Genomic DNA, 21,758 nt, shown 5'->3' on the forward strand with positions numbered 1-21,758 from the left:
CACCACACTCCTGCTGGGAAAGATGAAACGCGCCACACCGATATAAGCGAGGGAGAGTAGAACGGGAGGAGAGGATGAGGTGAATAAGCAGCGCTGTCAGGTTGCTGATCGCTCAGCATTCTCCAGTGGTTCTTTATTGCCACCAAGGGGGGGCTAGCCCTGGACCCTCCTATCACTTAGGACCCCTGAGTTCAGCCTTGGTGGTACAGTACAGAGCAGCAACGGGGTGGAGATGTGTCTTCCTGCTGGTGCCAGGGCCCCTTGGGTGGCGGTGCAAGCTAATGGGCGGGGGGACCGAGCTAAGCGGCTGGTCTGGCTCCTTGTGATTATATTTGGGCTCGTTGAGAGAGAGAGAGTGAGAGCGAGCAAGGGTGTGTGTGTGGTGCTGATCCCCCTCATCACACGGCTCTGATTAGGCACTGCGGTGGTTCTCTGGCTTGGCAAGCCGTTGTTCTGCTGCCAATGCAAAAAGCGAGCACCCAACATAAAGCCTGTCTATCAGCGCATCAGAGCCAGGCTGATTCTGAAGGACAACAGTAATTATGCTCACTGCAGAGCAGTGAAAAACAGAAGAAACGAAGTTTACTGTTATGGCCAACCTTGAACTGTATAGTAGGTTTAAGAACTAAATGTTCTAACATGACAAAAGGAGCAATTCGTGAAGGAGACTGAGTGTTCTCTGCTAAATGTTTTTCTACTTTTCTATACCATGACCTTATAAGGAGAGGTATTGAGACTGAGCCCCATAGAAATGGGGTTAATTAAGTGAATAAAATGTTTTAAAACATGTGGAGAACAACTTTTCTTTACGGTCCTTAATGGTGCTTGAGCTGAGGACTGCTGTGATGATGCTCTCATGACACCTTTGTATCTGTCTTTGTATTTAAGGTGGGGAACAATGAGAGAGTTCGACATCTCTATTAACAGAAAGCTCTTCGATCTCTTCTTTCTCTATGCTCTCCAGCAAATGGAACCCCCCAGGCACCAATTAGATGGGTGCACTGTTTGCACTTCAATCTCTGCGTTCCAATTCTGAAAGTTGGAAGACACATGAATTATCGATGTTGCAGAACTTTTGATCCCCCCCTGATAAAAAAGTGAATTTGGAGTGTCACTGTGTTAGGTTTCATTTGCGAGTGAACTTTAGAAGTAGTGAAGGAAGATGAGTAAATTGAGGGGTTTGACTTATCTCAGCCGCATCGTGCCAACTGAATATCTTTATTTTATTCTGTTTGAAGGGCCTGCACCATAGATAGCGCACTTATAACGCAGGACAAGCACACAACGATACGTGTGAAAACATGTAGAAAGCACCTAGTCAAGGACTCAGGCGTAACATTAGAGACAGAGTAGTTGTGAAAGGAAGATAAATACCGTCTGCAATCACGCTGCCATCACCCACCAGATCCATCCTTATCACATTACCTGAAAATATAATTTTAAAAAAGGAAGTGGGCACACGCAAGACGGGTTGGTGACAGCAGTATGTTCTGAGCATCTTTAGCAGCCGGCGCACAAAATGTCCGACCTCTTTAATAAATGAAAGATTTTCCAATCTGAGAAGTCGATGCTGATGAAGGGACATATAAATCAGGTGAGGAGCGGCGGAGGTGTTCTGGAGAATGCTCCTCGCTGTAATGGTATTATCATGCCTGCGTGCTTCACTGTTCCTGTGGAGATTAAACACTTTATCATTGTCTTGGCTACAAACAGTCCCCATTCCCAACATACATCCCATAATCAAACACCTTCCCATTCAGACCCACCAGGCTGTCTCTCTTAACAGCACCATCACACACCGCCTGAGCGAGAAAGAGAAGGAGCGAGCGAGAGCATGGGGTTTCAGGGCATCCCTACGTTCGGGGTTATGGCCTAGTGGATGAACCTGACATCATTAACGCCTTCTCACAACTGATGACATCATCGAGAGGCATCTCTGAGGCCCCGGGGACTTTTTGCTCCATTTATCTCATGTTATTGCTGTGGCACTTCTTTCTCAGCTCAAGAAAGTCCATTGGCTACTCATACACAGAATGTGAAGTGAGGCTCTTCTCGGTGTGCTGAAGGCTATATTGTGTCAGTCTGAAGTACTATCAAAATGCTTGGGTTGGTAGCGCAGGCCTGTCTGACTAGACTATGTCCTGGAGACATGTAGTCTAGCCCTGTTGTGCTGAGAAAGAACCAGTCGCTGTAAACGAGGATGATGTCTGTGACCTCGCAGTGCACTGATCTGGAATCAGCCAGGCAATCAATCCTCCTACTCAATATCAGTTCAGCAGATGTACTGACAGCTCCACACAACATTGAGAGGTTAAGGTGCCAAAACAGGCACACTAGAATAACACTACCTATAATATTTATTTTAGGACATATTTGATTTAATTTCTGGATGGTGTATTACAGTAAACAATGGATCTCATGACTCTAGCCCAAACCAGAGCTAGAAGGGCACCAGACCAGAGCTAGGGGTGCACTGGAAGGGGAAGGAGTCATTGAGGAGCAGGACTTCCATACCAGTATCGTGATACTCGTTAGTATCATGGCAAGGAAACAAAACATGAAGAGGATTTAACTTCTTTAGGAAAACAACCCTAATGTTGAAAACAAACATCATTATGTTGTCATCCAGTCACATTCATTTATTTTCCAAGCTACATACAGCACACAACATTTTACAAAGAGTTGGGTCTGCTTGGTGTTTTCATTTTTGCCATGGAAAAAAACATGACGATACTGGTATCGTCCCGGCCCTACTAGTTGGTAGTCTGTGTGTGTGTGTCTGAGCTGTTAAAGTGAATCTCTGATCACAGTGCAGATATTGTAGATCCTGCAGCCGTTAGGGAGGATAAGCTCTCATCTTTCGGCTAAATCCCAAAAGTCGTTAAGAGGCGCCGGAGCTGCTTAGAAGTCCAACTAATTAGAGTTCAAATCATTTTCGGTAACACTTTACTTGACACCTAGCGTCATAACCATGTCATAACAGCTGACATTTTAATTTTTTTTTTTTACCCCGTTTTCTCCCCAATTTCATGGTATCCAATTGTTTAGTAGCTACTATCTTGTCTCATCGCTACAACTACCGTACGGGCTCGGGAGAGACGAAGGTTGAAAGTCATGCGTCCTCCGATACACAATACAACCTTGGTTAGCGCGCATTGCACATTGATTTCAGGAGGACCAGACACCCTCTTTTTGACTGATGACTGATATAAGGGCATGTAGGTCTATCTGGTCTATCTGGCTCATATGATTATGATGTCATAATGCTTCTTGACAGTGTCATAAAGTGCATTTTCTACAAGTTATTTATAATATGATGGGGGAAAAAAATGACTAAAGAATTCATTACAACAACAAAGGACTTAAAGAAACAAACTTTCAAACAAAAGGACACTTCTTGGCAGGGAAAAAACTATTGGATAAATGTGGGTTTCATAACCAGCCATAAAATAGCGCAATATGTCACAACAGGTGTAAATGTATGGGTCATGACTGTGTTATGCCCATATGACAGGTGGGCAAAACAAGTTATGTCAGCTGTTATGACATATGACATAGTTATGACCATGCCATGACGCTACTGTCATGTTTTACCAAATGTTCTCCTTCTAGATAGATTTTTATGATGGACATACAGTATAATACAGCTAGTGTATCCAGCCATTCTACCATTCTGTTGAGACACTGACTTTAGTTCACAAAGCACGATCAATGAGTTATCAAGTTAGCAAAATTACTGTACACTGCAGCAACCCTTGTTTCAAATGTATAGAAAACAAACCAGCCTGGTCATTCTTGACAGATATTTCGTTAGGGTCGAGATGAGGTGAGAACCGTTGCATAGAACGCTGCCCACAACAGTCACAGTGTGGATCAAAGCGCCAGATGTAGTATTCATCTGTCGAGCCTCCCACTGCTCCTCCGTCCAGGCACAAACACTGATCTGCATTTGTTGTCCTGAAGTCAAAAAGCGAAACGTGGCAGTCACAAAGACAGACCAGACAAATCCACAGGGCGAGGGCGAGAATGAAAGATGGACAGAAAAACAGAGAGCGAGAGAAGGGGATAAAAACAAAAGCTGTCTGTTGCTTCCAGCATCCCCCAGACTTACCACCACCCACTACTCACTTCTCTTCCTCCTCTCCCTCAGCAGCCCTGGGAAGCACAGGAAGTTGGTGGCCCCTTAATTGGGGAGGACAGGCTCGTGGTAATGGCTGGAGTGGAATTAGTGGAATGGTATCAAATACAAACACATGGAATCCATGTGTTTGATGCCATTCCATTTGCTCCATTAAGACATTATTATGAGCCGTCCTCCCCTCAGCAGCCTCCACTGCTGGGAAGGTATGAGCAGGCAGCCGTAATGGAAAAGATAAGAGACCAACAGGCCCATCTATAACAGGCTAGATAGTGGTGTATGGGTGCTGTTACGCCTGGGCGATGGTGTCATTACGTGTGAGTACGTGATAAATGCACTCTGCTTGTCGTATTTGAGATTCTCTGTGTGCAGTAGGGAACCGGAGGCTATTACTCTTGTGGCTGCGGTGACTCCGCGCCGAGTGTGTGTCTGTATCTAGTGATTGTGTTTTGTTGTGTACGTGAGTACGAAGGGAATGTGCGTTTCACGTGTGTGGCAATGTACAACTGTGAGGGTGTGTAAAAGAGTTTGATAATAATCTCCTTCTGTGTGTCATGGTGAAATGCTCTGTAGGTGTGTACATACAATGAGTATACAAGAACACCTGCTCTTTCCATGACAGACTGACCAGGTGAAAGCTATGATCCCTTATTGATGTCATTTGTTAAATCCAATTCAAAAATCAGTGTAGATGAAGGGGAGGAGACAGGTTAAAGATGAAGGGGAGGAGACAGGTTAAAGATGAAGGGGAGGAGACAGGTTAAAGATGAAGGGGAGGAGACAGGTTAAAGATGAAGGGGAAGAGACAGGTTAAAGATGAAGGGGAGGAGACAGGTTAAAGAAGGATTTTAAGCTTTGAGACACGGATTGTGTATGTGTGCCATTCAGAGGGCGAATGGGCAAGACAAAAAATGCGTTCAATATTAGGAAGGCGTTCTTAATGTTTGGCATTATCAGTGTATATAGGAAGTGAACGTGTGTTTTTGCTTTGTGTGTTGTGTCAGGTTTCTCAAATGCTCCCTTCAAGGTATAGACAGCCACAGCTATAGCAGCAGCCAGCCGCAGAACGACCTGTGGGTTGTCTGGACGTCTGCTCTGTTCCAATCAATACTTGGAGATAGAGTAACAGGACACCTGGCCAGACACTGTCGTCCCTAAGCCTCCTCTCCCCCCTGCTCAACGGGCAGGCAGCCCTTTATTGGTAGTTGTTTATATCAGTGCTGGCTTATCATAGAACATCATAGGAAATGTGAGAACAGCCACTTACAGGTTGGTGACACTTTTAATTCGTCTCGGGTGATAGGGTTTGTCAAACTATTCCTGGGCCGCCTCATCATCACCGACCGCATTTGCTCACTTAGAGATGGACTTTCCCCCTCTTGTGAAATGTGGCGACACTACCGCTATCTTGACCTTGATGTTGAATTGCATCATGTTTTGAATTTAATTTAATTTTCGAATAGGAAAAGTCCTCCAGAATGGAGACTACATTGTACTGAAATACATTCCGCACAACAACGAAGAAGGATATGAGAAGAGTTTAAGAGTTTTTAATATAGATGCCCTTTGCAGTATCTGCTCTTCAAATCATCAGGTTAGAAAAATAACTAGCTAAATCGAAATGAAGTGAGATATTTTAAAGATATAAGATGACACCATATAAACAGGTCTCTGCTTGGTGTTTGCGGATGTCTAAGGATACAAATGAACCAATATGGTACTGGGGTATAAAGGAACTTTCCTAAATAGGTCTTCCAAATAAAGTGTGCAGGATATTCATTAAGGTGGCATCAAAATAGCTTTTAATGGATTGTGTACTGGAAATAACTTCCTAAATATTATTTTCATGGTTTACTTCTCAATCTGACCCAGGTCTTACATTGAATTACCAAGATAAGATGCTATTAATTATTTGGATGGATATTACTTTGAAACAAGGGAAATATGATTAGAAAACCACAGAATCATAAAAAGCTGAGTCGAACTCAACTCTGCATGCTATAAAATAGCTCCTTCTGATAGTTGTATTGTTTATTTACACAAATCTGCCCAACAGACTACAAAAGCGTCAATGTGTCAAAATGTGTAAACATGCAATAAAATGTACATTTTATGACTGCACTCCTTTCCCTCTCTTAAATCTTTCAAATTTATGATCTGGCATTCATCCAAATCAAAACAATTTTTTGTGTGAATTGAAACAAGGACCCCACCCTCTACTTTCACTAGAAACCACACACACACACACACAAAAGGACCGATCAAAACATTCCATACAGTGCTAAGCTTGGTCGTTAGGGTTCATAAAATCCCCAAATAGCAAGTGATGCCTTGTAAAGCAAAGGACGACTTTGCAAGTCACGTCTCTTACACCATAACCCTACGATAGTTAAGTTTCAATCGAAACAGACTGACATCTCTAACGAGACCCAGGTATAGTTACAGCCCAAATAAAAATGATCTAATGTTCAAATTGTCTTCCAGAGTAGAAACTATAACAATATTATTTATTTTGGGAGTGGGTACAATTACATTTTTGTCTATTCTATTAAACTACTAATCATACTGTAAAGAGGTTAAAGTAGCTTCCTTTGTGTTGAAATGCCATGCCAATTAAAGTCTGGAAGTAGCAATAGTGACGACTACCTTCCATTACATTACATCCCTGTGCCATCTAAAATTAGCCATGCTCATAGTCTCTCGCCCGGGTAGAGATCCACTTTAATCTTTGTTATTTTTTTCTTCATTCCGAGGATTGGCGGTGCAGATATCTTTTCTGTGTGCTTAAGCTCCACAGCCATATGTCGCAGCTGCCCTGTCCATGACACGCACACTTTTAATCAGCGCTCAGTGATGGACCACATTGTGTCCTTTAGACCCAAAGCTTTGAGTCCTTGACTGATACAGCCGTGCTCTGAGCCGGTTGGCTGCCTGCTTCCAGTGCTGAGCTTCATCACACACATTCCTGGGTAGCAAAAAGTTAATAACTGTGACCCATAGGAGTCTCATTATATTTACATCTTTCAGTGGCTGGCATTTAACAAACTGAATATATACAGCAGATAATGATAGAGGGAAAGTCCTCTATCCCTCTAGCCCAGGGAACATCAACTAGATTCAGCCACGGTCCAATTTTGTCTTCAGCGTATGGTCAGGGGGCCGGAACATAATTACAAATCATTTGAAGACAGCAAATTGACTGCAAAAAGCCCAAACAGATACACTACATGACCAAAAGTACGTGGACACCTGCTCATTCCAAAATTATGCACATTCATATGGAGTTGGACTCCCCTTTGCTGCTATAACAGCCTCCACTCTTCTGGGAAGGCTTTCCACTAGATGTTGGAACATTGCTGCGGAGACTTGCTTCCATTAAGCCACAAGGGCATTAGTGAGGTCGGGCACTGATGTTGGGCGATTAGGTCTGGCTCGCAGTCGGCGTTCCAATTCATTCCAAAGGTGTTTTGACGGGGTTGAGGTCAGGGCTCTGTAAGGACTAGTCAAGTTCTTCCACAACGATCTCGACAAACTGTTTCTGTATGGACCTCGCTTTGTGCATGGGTGCATTGTCATGTTGAAACAGGAGAGGGCCTTCCCCAAACTGTTGCCACAAAGTTGGAAGCACGGAATCGTCTAGAATGTCATTGTATGCTGTAACATTAAGATTTTCCTTCACTGGAAGTAAGGGGCCTAGACCAGAACATGAATAACAGCCCCAGACCATTTTATTCCTCCTTCACCAAACTTTACAGTTGGCACTACACATTCGGGCAGGTAGCGTTCTCCTGGCATCCGCCAAACCCAGATTCGTCCGTCAGACTGCCAGATGGTGAAGCGTGATTCATCACTCCGGAGAAGGCATTTCCACTGCTCCAGAAACCAATGGCGGCGAGCTTTACACCACTCCAGCTGACGCTTGGCACTGTGCATGGTGATCTTAGGCTTGTGTGCGGCTGCTCGGCCATGGAAACCTATTTCATGAAGCTCCCGACGGACAGTTCTTGTGCTGACGTTGCTTCCAGAGGCAGTTTGGAACTCGGCAGTGAGTGTTGCAACTGAGGACAGATGATTTTTACGGGCTATGCACTTCAGCACTCGGCGGTCCCATTCTGTGAGCTTGTGTGGCCTATCACTTTGCGACTGAGCCGTTGTTGCTCATAGACGTTTCCACGTCACAATAACAGCCCTTACAGTTGCCCGGGGCAGCTCTAGCAGGGCAGAAATTTGACGAACTGACTTGTTGGAAAGGTGGCATTCTATGATTTTATACACGTCATATATAGTGTATAATGTTTGACTAAAACAATAATTTCAAACCTTGCTTACATTTGTATATGATCAAGTTTCTCTCTATTACGCTTGGGAATACTTGGGACCAGATTTCTTAAATTAAAGTCACTTGTAGCTGATTTCCTGATGTTGTTAGTCTTATGTCCAACAAAAAATGTATGCTATTTTTTTTGCTAAAAAAAACTTGATCTAGCCTCTTAGGCAGCCAAGCCAAGGGGGTATGCAGTCAATTCAATCAGGAAAGGTGAAGTGTGAAAGATGCTTATGTGGATTAATGTTGACAATATTGGCATAATAATGCAGATGGCAGATGAAAGACTTCACCCACACTCATGTTCCACTGTACAACATCAAATCAGAATTCCTACTCAGAATATACTGTACTTTAAGGACAGTGCGTGTAAACGTGCGCATGTGTGAATGCATGTGCCCCCGCCAATTATGTAGATTTTAAAAGCATTCTAGGTTCACTTCAATGCCCTGCACTGAAAAAGGGGCAATGTCAAGATGACAAGTGCAAACAGCCAAAAGCTAAAAAAGGACTTCCTATTAAAACTAAAGTATCCATTTTGGATGACAGCCAACTGTCCAAGTAAATCAATTTTAATTTGTTCAGGAGTTATCTGAAGGGTGAAAGTGATGTAATTTTAATAAGGAAATATGAACTTTAAGATGATTAAATTAATTTAGATTTTTCCTTCAAAGTTTACATTATTCAATAGCTGAACACATTTGCATATATGCAGAAAACTCAGTAAATGTCTTAAGTCAAATAGCAAAAACAAGCAAGTCCCATTACCTTACAGGCAAACCTGCATTTATTAATCTACTGAATTTTCTTTCATTAGTTTATCATAAAACATTGCAAAGGCTTTAGGACTTTCTAAATCTGCAAGAAAACCAGGACTGTTAGAGCCAACAAGCATCATAGTCACCTTCTGAAATGAGAACACTTTCAGTATTTATTTAGACCTCAAACCAAGAGGCTGGCAAAGAATCACCCTGGGAGGTGGTTTAGTGGGGTATAGCAAAACACAATCAGGAAACCTGAATCTCCTACCTGACTGATGTCTTCATCCAGACCGGACGGGTTGGGAGAGGAGAGGAGGAGAGAGAGTAGGACAGAGGGTAGTGGAGGTCAGATAGGCCATACATAACCAGCCTTGCTGTTGACATTGTAGAACTCATTCTGTGGTTTTAGAGGCATTTCTCTTCGACTTTGGTGAGAGGATTTATTTACATGTCTCTCCCTGCAGCTTTCATTTGGCTAGATTTTAGGGAGTGAGAGAGTCCTAGCGTTTGGGGGAGTAAGGTCTGCAGATAGTATGTGCTGACAGTAGAGCTGTAGAGCTGTTATCACAGAGGGAGTGCTGCTTGTCTCCTCACAGCTTAAGTACTTAAGGGTGTGTGTGTGTGTGTGTGTGTGAGAGTGAGAGTGAGAGTGAGAGAGAGGGAGGTTTGGATCGAACCCTACAGCCTGGAGTGTCTTAGAGGACACCTCGTAAAACATTCCATGCTGTGTGAAGTTCATATTTTTCAGAGGAACGTTCACTGGATGAAGAAGTTGCATCATTAATTTGCCCCCTTTAACATTCCATGTTACTTCAAACTCAGCAAAGTACAAGGATACCGAGGGCCAGACCTCAATCATTTTTTGTAATTTGTAATGAAATAAATTAAAATACAAATATATATTCTGTACACAAAGAAAATAAATTACAGGTCAACATCTAAATATTGCCCCTAGCATTCATCAAAGCTCAGGACGCTTAAATTCTTTATTTGACCACTCTAATCGCACCTGCCTTTGCGAACAAGTGGAATTATGAACAGTGGTCTGTTCGTTATGATCACCTGCATCCCCCTGATTTGCCTTTTTAACAACACATTCACCACTCTCTCAAAAGGCTAACTCCACCCTCTCGCGGCACAGGCCGAGTTATTTTACTTATTCCATATTTTGTTGTGTTACACCCCTAATTCAAAATGTATGATTTTTATTTTTACACACAATACCCCATAATTAAAAAGTGAACATTTTTGGGGGGGACATTTTAGCAAATTTATTGAAAGTGAAATATACAAATATCTAATTTAAGTATTCACACCCCTGAGTAAATACTTTGTAGAAGCACCTTTGGCAGCGATTACGGCTGTGAGTCTTTCTGGTAGGTCTCTAAGAACAAGACAACCACTTTAAGGTCTTGCCATAGATTTTCAAGCAGATTTAATTCAAAACTGTAACTCTGCCATTCAGAAACATTCATTGTCTTTTTGGTAAGCAACTCCAGTGTAAATTTGGCCTTTTAGTTTATTGTCCAGCTGAAAGGTGAATTCTTCTCCTCCAGTCTGGTAGAATACAGACTGAACCAGGTTTTCCACTTGGATTTGGCCTGTTCTTAGCTGCATTCCATGCATTCTATTTTATCATGAAAAACTCCCCAGTCCTTAACGATTACAAGCATACCCATAACATGACGCAGCCACCACTATGCATGAAAATATTGAGAGTGGTACTCAGTAATGTGTTGCATTGGATTTGCCCCAAACATAAGACCTTACACCTTTAGGACAAAAAATTAATTGCTTTGGTAAATTTTTTACAGTATTACTTTAGTGCCTTGTTTTAAACAGAATGCATGTTTTGGAAAATGTGTATTCTGCACAGGCTTCCTTAATTTCACTCTGTCAATTAGGTTAGTATTGTGGAGTAAGTACAATGTTGTTGACACATCCTCAGTTTTCTCTGATCGCAGCCATTAAACTCTAACTGATTTAAAGTCACCATTGACCCCATGGTGAAATCCCTGTGCTGTTTCCTTCCTCTCCGGCAACTGAGTTAAGAAGGACGCCTGTATCTTTGTAGTGACTGGGTGTGTTGATATACTATCCAAAGTGTAATTAATAACTTCACCATGCTTAACGGGATATTCAATGTCTGATGTGTGTCTTTTTACCCATCTACTAATAGGTGCCATTTGTTCGATTGGGTTCAAGTCCAGGCTTTGGCTCGGCCACTCTAGGACATTGAGACTTGTCCGGAAGCCAATCCTGCATTGTCTTCGTTGTGTGCTTAGGGACGGGTTGGAAGGTGAACCTTCGCCCCAGTCTGAGGTCCTGAGCACTCTGGAGCAGGTTTTCATCAAGGATCTCTCTGTACTTTGCTCCGTTCATCTTTACCTCAATCCTGACTAGTCTCCCAGTTCCTGCCTCTGAAAAACATCACCACAGCATGATGCTGCCACCACCATGCTTCACTGTAGGCATGGTGCCAGGTTTCCTCCAGATGTGACGCTTGGCATTCAGTCCAAAAATTTGGTTTCATCAGACCAGAGAATCTTGTTTCTCATGGTCTGAGAGTCCTTTAGGTGCAAACTACAAGTGGCTGTTGTGCCTTTTACTGAAGAGTGGCTTCTGTCTGGCCACTCTACCATAAAGGCCAGATTGGTGGAGTGCTGCAAAGATGGTTGTCCTTCTGGAAGGTTCAGCCATCTCGACAGAGGAACTCTGGAGCTTTGTCAAAGTGACAAGCGGGTCCTTGGTTACCTGCCTAACCCAAGGCCCTTCTCCCCGATTGCTCAGTTTGGCCGGGCGGCCAGCTCTAGGAAAGTCTTGTTGGTTCCAAACTTCTTCCATTTAAGAATGATGGAGGCCACTGTGTTCTTGGGGACCTTTAATGCTGCAGATTTTTTTCTTCTTCCCTTCCCCAGATCTGTGCCTCAACACAATCCTGTCTCTGAGCTCTACGGACAATTCCTTCAACTTGCTGGCTCGGTTTTTGCCCTGACATGCACTGTCAACTGTGGGACCTGACATAGACAGGTGTGTGCCTTTCCAAATCATGTCCAATCAATTGAAATGACCACAGGTGAACTCCAATCAAGTTGTAGAAACATCTCAAGGATGATCAATGAAAACAGGATGCACCTAAGCTCAATTTCGAATCTCATAGCAAAGGGTCTGAATACTTATGTAAATAAGGTATTTCAGTTTTTACGCTGTTTTTGCTTTGTCATAATGGGGTATTGTGTATAGATTGATGATCATTTGTATTTTATTTTTCTGTTATTTTACCAGGTAAGTTGACTGAGAACACGTTCTCATTTGCAGCAACGACCTGGGGAATAGTTACAGGGGAGAGGAGGGGGATTAATGAGCCAATTTATTAATGCATTTAGAATAAGGCTGTAACGTAACAAAATGTGGAAAAGGGAAGGGGTCTGAATACTTTCTGAATGCACTGTAAGTGTATTTTTGGTGTACAGAGATGAGGCAGTCATTCAAAAATCATGTTAAACAATATATTTGCACACAGAGTGAGTCCATGCAACTTATTATGTGACTTGTTAAGCACATTTTTACTCCTGAACATGGAGTATTTAGGCTTTGTTAGGAGGTGAATACCCTCCTAACAAAGGGGCTGAATACTTACTGATTCAAGACATTTCAGCTTTTCATTTTTATTTATATTTGTAAAAATTGAAGAAAAAAAACATACGGAGCAAAAATATTTAAAACCCAACATGTAACAATTTCAAAGATTTTAATGAGTTACAGTTCATATAAAGATATCAGTCAATTTAAATTAATTAATTAGGCCCTAATCTAAGGATTTATCGCGACTGGGAATACAGACATCCATCTGTTGGTCACATGGGCGTGGATCAGAAACCAGTCATAGGCGGCAGCGTAGTCTAGTGGTTAAAGCGTTGGACTAGTAACCGAAAGGTTGTAAGATCAAATCCCCAAGCTGACAAGGTACAAAATCTGTCGTTCTAGGCTGTCATTGAAAATAAGAATTTGTTCTTAACTGACTTGCCTAGTTATAAAGGTAAAATAAAAAAATTGAAAAAAGTCAATATCTAGTGTGACCACCATTTGCTTCATGCAGAACAACATATTTCCTTCTCATAGAGTTGATCAGGCTGTTGATTGTGGCCTGTGGAATGTTGTCCCACTGCTCTTTAATGGCTGTGCGAAGTTTCCGGATATTGGCGGGAACTGGAACACGCTGTAGTACACGTCGATCCAGAGCATTCCAAACATGCTCAACATGTGACATGTCTGGTGAGTATGCAGGCCATGTAAGAACCGGGATATTTTCAGCTTCCAGGAATTGTGTACAGATCCTTGCAACATAGGGCCATGGAGGCAGCTTATGGTAGAGAAATTACCATCAAATTATTTTGCAACAGCTCTGGTGGACAGTCAGCATGTCAATTGCACGCTCCCTCAAAATTGAGACATCTGTGGCATTATGTTGTGTATCAAAACTGCACATTTTAGAGTGGCCTTTTATTGTCCCCAGCACAAGGTGCACCTCTGTAATGATCATGCTATTTAATCAGCTTCTTGATATGCCACACCTGTCAGGTGGCTGTCATATCTTGGCCACGGAGGAATGCTCACTAACAGGGATGTAAACAAATGTGTTCCCAAAATTTGAGAGAAATAAGCTTTATGGAACATTTCAGGCATCTTTAATTTCAGCTCATGAAACATGGGACCAACACTTTTTACATGTTGCATTTATATTTTTATTCAGTGTAATTCCACTTTGACATTATGGGGTATTGTGTGTAAGCCAGTGACAAAAAATAAAAATAATCAATTTTAAAGGCTGTAACACAACAAAATGTGGGAGGGGTGTTAATACTTTCTGAAGGCACTGTCTGTCAGTCAGGTGGCTAGCTGCCAGCTCTGGTCTGGCTAGTATTACTTAGCCAGTTAGAAAGATGAAGTAAGAAGCTAACAATAAATGGAGCCTACCTCAGCAGGATAAAAAAAAATACGCTACTAAGTTCTCATTATAACTTTTCTTTACAGAGAGTAGGCTACTGAGATACAGTGATGTGGCGCTCAGTGGTAAGGCTGAGGCAGGCTGCAATGCTTGCAGGAGGAAGCAGACAGAACAGAAGCAAGCAAAGAGAGAGGTCAGTAGAGTGGTTCTGAAACTTGGGGTCAGGGCCCCATGTGGGGTCCCCTGAGAAAATCTGTACTAATATTATCAAACAAGTTAGGAACATAAACAAGAGGATGTGTTTCCATATGAACATATCTACCCGCCTATCTTCCCTATATTAATATGCAATCAAAATGCAAACAATACAGTTATTAAAGTTTTCGCTTCGTCGCTATTTAATTCCTTGAGAGGAAAAACACAGAGGAAATACCGTGAATGCTTTTCTAGCCTAGCTAGTTTCTTTCTCACTCATCTCCACCGTGTTGCCTCCCATGATCTCTAAGGACCCGTCGAGGTTGGGGCGCATTAGCATTCCCACACAGAAGATCCCACAGATGCTCAGGGGAAAGTCCCACAGGATGCAATGATCTGTGGATCAATATCCGGAGCTTAACGCAGTGTGCTCACAGAATATTAAGTCATCGTGGGAAAGTTATCCCATCACGCTCCAGGTGAAAATAGCCAAAGCCCACAATTATCTTAAGCCAGCCAGCCACCCACCACGCTACGGTTGGAGATGATCAAATGCAAATCGTATCAATGAACAGAGAAAAACTACTTTCAGGTAGGAGTCTGTCGACTTACAAAATGCGAGAGCTACATCTGTAAGCAAAACATTGATGCATAAATCAAAAGTAAGCAACATGCATCAACCTGCGATGAAACGTAGGAACTGGATTTATTTGAATAGTGTCCACAGGGACTTCGGGCATTCAGACACAAACTCATTGCTCAAACGTCAACAACGGCAACTGTGTAAACAGAACATCTCGTTGTTGACATCCTGACATGTACAGTGCCTATATTGCTATAAACCCCAGAGTCCCCTAGGCCTTCCATTAGTCTGACTCTTGTCTCTGTCAAATCCCTCCTTGTCCCTCGCTTCTTTTCAAGGGGAGCGGAGCCTGTGACATGTTACGCGTGCATCCACTGCACACATCATTGATAGTAATGGGGAGGTAAAGTAGGCAGGGAGGGGTGTGTGTGAGAAAGTGTGTATGCAGGGGGGTTAGCAAGTCAGGATTACACAAGCGTAGCATGTGTGCCGCTCCGCGAGATCAATTCATGTCACCATGGCAAACGGCGTGACAACCAGTCCCCTCCCAGTCACCATCTGCCTTGTCCCCAAGCCAATTTGTCACAGCACAGTCATGTGTGGCGATGCCCTCCTTCAACATTGAGGAAGGAAGGAAGGAAGGAAGGAAGGAAGGAAGGAAGGAAGGAAGGAAGGAAGGAAGGAAGGAAGGAAGGAGGAAATCGCATTGACAGAGGGTTTAAGCTTGAGCCCTGGAAACCAAGTGTGAACGGCGGCAGGAGTTCAGAACAGTTGGCAAAGGCAAACTGGCTAAGGAACTTTTGGGAAATACTGCCAGCCACTTATTGAGATACTACTGGTTTGGACTGGTGTCAGAACTTAATTTGCACCCAACTGAATTAGAATGACCTAATTGAGGTGAACACCCTACAGCATTTTCTCACGTAAGATGCCGTCATTCTAACGTGACACACAGTTGCCAGGAGCCATCTGTCTAAACAAACGTGGAACTCATTTCTAAGAATCATGATTTTGCTCATCCGCCTTACACTAGTTCATAATTTTACACTCTCTGAACCTATGATGCACTGGCTACTACAGCAAACCATGCTCGATCAGCTGAGCCAACTATTGCTACCCTGTTTGAATAGCCATTAAAGTAGGTAGTTTGCCAGCTTGCTGATGAAGTTGTAGGGCACCAAAGTTATGGGACTGTTGTAAGAAATCAGCATGCGTCTGACTGACAGCTGGCACGGTGCCTTGCTGCTTTGTAACATTTGGCCAACGCCATAACACCGCAGAGAGCAGTCAGCTGTGCTGCAAAACTCGGCGCACTTGTCACGGCAGAACAGAAACTGCCTTATCATGGAAACTCACTAGTGCTATTGGCTAGAATTTCACTACACTAGCTAGCGTGAGTATTCAGCATTGAGTGTGTGAACTCGCTAGAATCTCTTTAATTTCATATGGATTGATTTGAGACTGGAAAGAAGGTGCCGACAGACATAGCAGCTCTGCTTCTAGCTCCTAAGCAACTTTGCAGTATTGTTTTTGTGTTATTTCTTATATTATTATAATATATGACACCCTAGACTCACTTCAATTTGGTAACCGCCCCAATAGATCCACAGACGATGCAATCGCCATTGCACTGCACACTGACCTATCCCATCTGGACAAGAGGAATACCAATATAAGAATGCTGTTCATTGATTACAGCTCAGCCAACAGTATAGTACCCTCCAAGCTCTAAATCAAGCTCGGGGCCATGAGTCTGAATACCGCCCTGTGCAACTGGGTCCTGGACTTCCTGACGGGTCGCCCCCGGGTGGTGAAAGTAGGTCCTCAACCCAGGGGCCCTACAAGGGTTCGTGCTCAGCCCCTTCCTGTAGTCCATGTTCACCCATGACTGTGTGGCCACACACACCTCCAACTCAATCATCAAGTTTGCAGACGACACAACCATAGTAGGCCTGATTACCAACAATGACGAGACAGCGTACAGGGAGGAGGTGAGGGCCCTGGCGGAGCGGTACCAGGAAAATAACGTCTCCCTCAACGTCAACAAAATGAAGGAGCTGATCGTGGACTTCAGGAAAAAGCAGAGAGAGCACCCCCTTATCCACATCGACGGGAGAAGGTGGAAAGCTTCAAGTTCCTCGTCGTACACGTCACTGACGATCTGAAATGGTCCACCCACACAGACAGTGTGGTAAAGGTGCAACAGCGCCACTTCAACCTCAGGAGGCTAAAGAAATTTGGCTTGGCCCCTATGACCCTCACAAACTTTCACAGATGCACAATTGAGAGCATTCTGTTGGGGTGTATCACCACCTGATACGAAAACTGCACCACTTGCAACCGCAGAGCTCTATATACATAGACATGGAATCACTATTTTAGTCAATGCCACTCCGACATTGCAGTCCTAATATTTATATATTTCTTAATTTCATTATTTTACTTTTAGATGTGTGTATTGTTGTTAATTATTACAGTATATATTTCTGCACTGTTGGAGCTAGTAACACAATCATTTCGCTATACCCGCAATAACATCTGATAAATGTGTATGTGACCAATAACATTTGATTTGATTTCAGACAGCAAGCAGGTCACTAGTTACTAGTGCACATTTAGATTTTCATACTGATTCTACAACCACAAAACACCTTAGCTCAATGTAGAATTAAGTAGTGAAGATTTACTCATGAACCCCCCTCCCTCCCCCCATCAATATCAGCTACAGGTTTATAGTTTTTGGTAAGATGAACTGAATCTTGAGGATGAAAGGCAGTTCAGTTTTGTGGATGAAATTAGTGTTTTCTAGTTATCAGACAGATCAGTGAAGACCCTCCAGTGACAATGGAAAAGGTTGGATGAATGTCTTATATGAGCTGTTATAGAGTAGTGAGGTTTGGGACAGGGCAATAAACTGGTGCCAACCAAGGCATTAAAATGAGTGTACACTACAAATCAGAGCTTATTTCTTACCATCTTTCACTAGAAAAGGCAGTGAAACAACCTTTGCAGCGATGCATGAAAGATCTGAATATAATTTTACACATTTGTGCCAGTATGTGAGGCCACTGGGACGGGGACAGTGCTTTATGGTGAAGTGAGTGGGTGTCAAGGTATGAAAGCAAAACGAGACAGTCTTCTCATACACACACACACACACACTGTTTGCTCTGACAATTCCTCCATTCAGTGCTCCGTCTGATCACATTTCATGCCTATGCTCCCACTGACTGGTGTTCCTTCCCATTTTACCGTTTGTGGCAGCCATAATGAAAAGCAGAACATTTCCAACCATAGAGCCAGCTGTAGACACCCAACTACTCTGCCAGTGACCAACAGCACAACACCTATATCCTTTTTCTACATGGCCAGCACACCAAACTCAAATGCATTGTTTTCCTGCTAACATATCTGACAACAATGCAAGTTGCTGGCTTGCACTCACTTTGATTGATGCACAATGCTACACAATGGCCCGTGGTGTTTGCATACATAGCCGGCCAAAAGAGGACTATCAGTACAAAGCCAATGCACATAAAGGGGTATGAAAGCAGAGGTGTCCAATGTGAACCCTCGTCCCGTCAAAAGGTTGAACATACGGGCAACAGGGAGTGAAAAGGGTGACAGAGACAGAATAGCAGCTGTGTTGTTGTTATATAAAGCATTGAGGGCGGTTGTCCATCAAAGCCGGGCCTGTACAGGTAGGGCTTCAATGAAAGTCCTGAAGGGCTCATTTCCACGGCGGACAACAATCACGTCATGATGTGAGGGCTCACGTAGTCAGCTACGGGTGTTATCCGGAAGCCCATTGAAACATCTACTATAGGTATCATAGCACACCACTCTGTGACAATTGAGTTATAGAACACCCATAAGATACGAGTCATCATTTATTACACCCAGCATGTTTGACGTCATACTCCATCTAAACCCATGGGTTAGACTACTTGGATCCTGTTTTCAAGCCAAGTTTCTATGTCTGAAATGTAGACATGAAGAGGGAAGAATAATGATGACAGTACTCACTTTCTGTATCAGTACAGATGAATTACACCACCAAATGGCTCAGTTGATCTTTGGTTCCTCACAACAGATGTGAAGAATTCAGAGGGTCCGATCCGATAAGTACGGAGGGGGAGGGGTTGTGCAGTTGGGGGAGGGTCAGGGGGTTGAACCCCCCTCAGATTTTTTCACAATTAGTTTTGCAATCCTCAGCAAACTTCCTGTGAGAGAAAAAAAAAACAAGAGACAAACAACATGAGCGGTGCGCTGCAGCAGTGACGGCCCAGTATGTAAAACAACGGGAGGGAGATTCTCAAAGCACAGCTGCGCTGCAAACACACAGGCTAATAACCTCTGCCTTTTCAACGCACAGCCTCAGCAGGATACTGCAACGGGCCACTGACCTATGACTGAGGAAGACGTGCAGGGGGGGGGGGGGGGGTGCGGCACACATCCTCTTAGCATAATCTCCTCAGTCACTTTACTGTCATAACATAGCAACATAACACAAGCAGATGAGCTCTAAATAGAACCAGATGCATGGGGCTCCACAGGGGTAGAGGCGGTGAGGCGACAGAGACGCTGTGGCGCTACAATATAGTGAGAACTTATCTCTATACTAATCCCTTTCTTAAATAGCCAGTTTCCCCATAGTCCCAAATTGTTTAGATTATACAAACATCTGACAACAGATGTGTAATATAGACATTAATGAAAAAAAAGAGCTGTCAATCACCAAAGGTTGTTTGTTACATACAGTAGTAATGCTAACAGCCTAATGGTTCTTCATATAAAGTTGCTGCTAACAACTCTGTTACAAATGGTTATTCCAGTAAAGCTTGTTTATGAGCTTCAGAGCCTCATCGGTTCGGAACTATCTGTGGGTTTGAATTATAACCGGCCTTGTCAGCTAACTGTATCGTCACGGCTTTACCATCTCTCCAAAAGAAACCCCCTTGCAGTGATGGGAACCCGTGACAGATGAATTTCCCTTCAATCCATTCCAGACTAATGGCATGTGGTCGATGCGTCTTGCGCCCATTGCTAACAACCAGCGCTGACTAATGTCATGTGGTCGATGCGTCTTGCGCCCATTGCTAACAACCAGCGCTGACTAATGGCTTGTGGACGATGCGTCTTGCGCCCGCAAATACACCCCCCGCCGCATATCCATTCATGCGCACAGGGTCGCACACAAATGGCTGCGGATTGCAGGTCGTGACCCTGGAGCTCTCACTTACATCCTGTGATTACTAACGTATGTCCACTCACTGAACTGACTCACACAGCCCAGCGGATGAAGGACATCAGTCTCTCTGACCCCCCTGGATATTAACCCAGCTGACTGCAGCTGCTATAGACTGCAGAGTGACTCAGGAGCCTAACCAACAGTGGTCTAATGCACCCATAAATAAGGCTATAAACCCAGAACCATCCCAGCACTCTCCACATTAACTAGGCTAGTGTGGGTTCCTTGGCATAACGACCCACAGTGACTAAACCTGTGGTGAAGAGGGGGACGCGACCCTTCACTCACACGGTGTGGGTCGGTAGGGGGATGCATTTTGGTCTACATGACAGATGACAAAGGTTCCCAATCATGGGAAACAGAGGTTTGCTGTATAGGACTGATGTCAGTGCAAAATACTTGTTTAAGAACACCAGGCTCAAGTACAAACACCCTCTACCATTAATTTCCATTTTCATATACTTAAGACGACATTGGTCACATTTGGCACAGAGCAGCCATTTTGGAGTCACACTAAACCATCGCAGATGCCCTGTCAACATGTGTTGAAAGACGACAACAACAAGCATCCTAGATAGGTAATTTAGCAGCCTCTGGCACATAGGATAGCTCAAATTAAGGTCAGCTGATTTCGTTGGCACACAATGTGTCTTTTCAGAGTAGAGGCTAAGAGGAGGCATGAGCAAGGGGTTTTGTTATTTTTGCTTGCTTGTTTTCCCCAGCCCAACATTGAATGACTTGCAGTATCGATTTCACAACATTTTCAAAATGTTGATGCTATATTTATAATCATATAAAATGTATATAAAACAAATTTTCCACCAAAAGGTTTCTGTGCCAACGCATCACAACCAATAAGCAAAGCATACCGACTTTTGCCGCTTCATTGTCATGGCTTGCGATTTCAACACCATCATCTGCACAGTTTGGAGGCTGGAATTATATTTTGGACGAACGTGCACAGGTAGCCTACAGGAGATTTTTGAAGTAGTCTAATCAGATTAAAACATTGTGACTAGAGCTGTGATGATACCAGTATCGCAATATTTTTTCCATGGCAAAAATGAAAACATGAAGCAGCCCAAACTCTTTGGTCCTTTAAAATCCTGCTGTATGTCAAATATTGTGTGCTATAGCTTGAAAAATAAATAAAATGTGACTCTGGATGACAACATGATGATCCCACTGGGCACAGATGTCAGTTCAAAATGTAGTTTTGATTTACATTTGGTTGAGTTAACTAACTTGAATTCAACAACAAATATGGGTTTGGGTTAAAAGTTGGGTAAAATAAAAAAAAAGACAATGCCCTTACATTGATTACTTTTTGAAAATCCAAATCAGTTTTCCACGTTGATTCAACGTCTTCCCCTTTAACTCTGCATTGTTGTAAAATGACCCGTAAGTAAGCATTTCACTGTTCGTCTACACCGGTTGTTAACGAGGCATATGACAAATTCATTTTATTTGATCACATTGATTTTCTTGGTTGAAATGATGTGGACACTAGGGATTTAATATTTTATTACTGTTCAAGTACTCGCATGATTTCTTTTGG

The 21,758-nt window shown here is 43.1% G+C and overlaps 1 protein-coding gene across 9 annotated transcripts in view; it reads right to left on the minus strand.

Moving 5' to 3' along the window:
* Positions 1-21,758, minus strand: part of LOC139392297 (semaphorin-6D-like) — a 157,488-nt gene that overhangs the window by 58,306 nt on the left and 77,424 nt on the right. For 7 of the 9 annotated variants that reach the window (XM_071140193.1, XM_071140202.1, XM_071140208.1 and 4 more), the window contains one exon: positions 18,976-19,172. The exons of the other annotated variants lie outside the window; for them this stretch is intronic. The gene's annotated coding sequence lies outside the window, so the exon portion shown is untranslated. The remainder of the gene's footprint in view (positions 1-18,975; positions 19,173-21,758) is intronic. 9 annotated transcript variants of the gene reach the window in all.

The sequence above is a fragment of the Oncorhynchus clarkii genome, chromosome 3, assembly GCF_045791955.1.
Source record: "Oncorhynchus clarkii lewisi isolate Uvic-CL-2024 chromosome 3, UVic_Ocla_1.0, whole genome shotgun sequence".
NCBI classification, from domain to species: domain Eukaryota; kingdom Metazoa; phylum Chordata; class Actinopteri; order Salmoniformes; family Salmonidae; genus Oncorhynchus; species Oncorhynchus clarkii.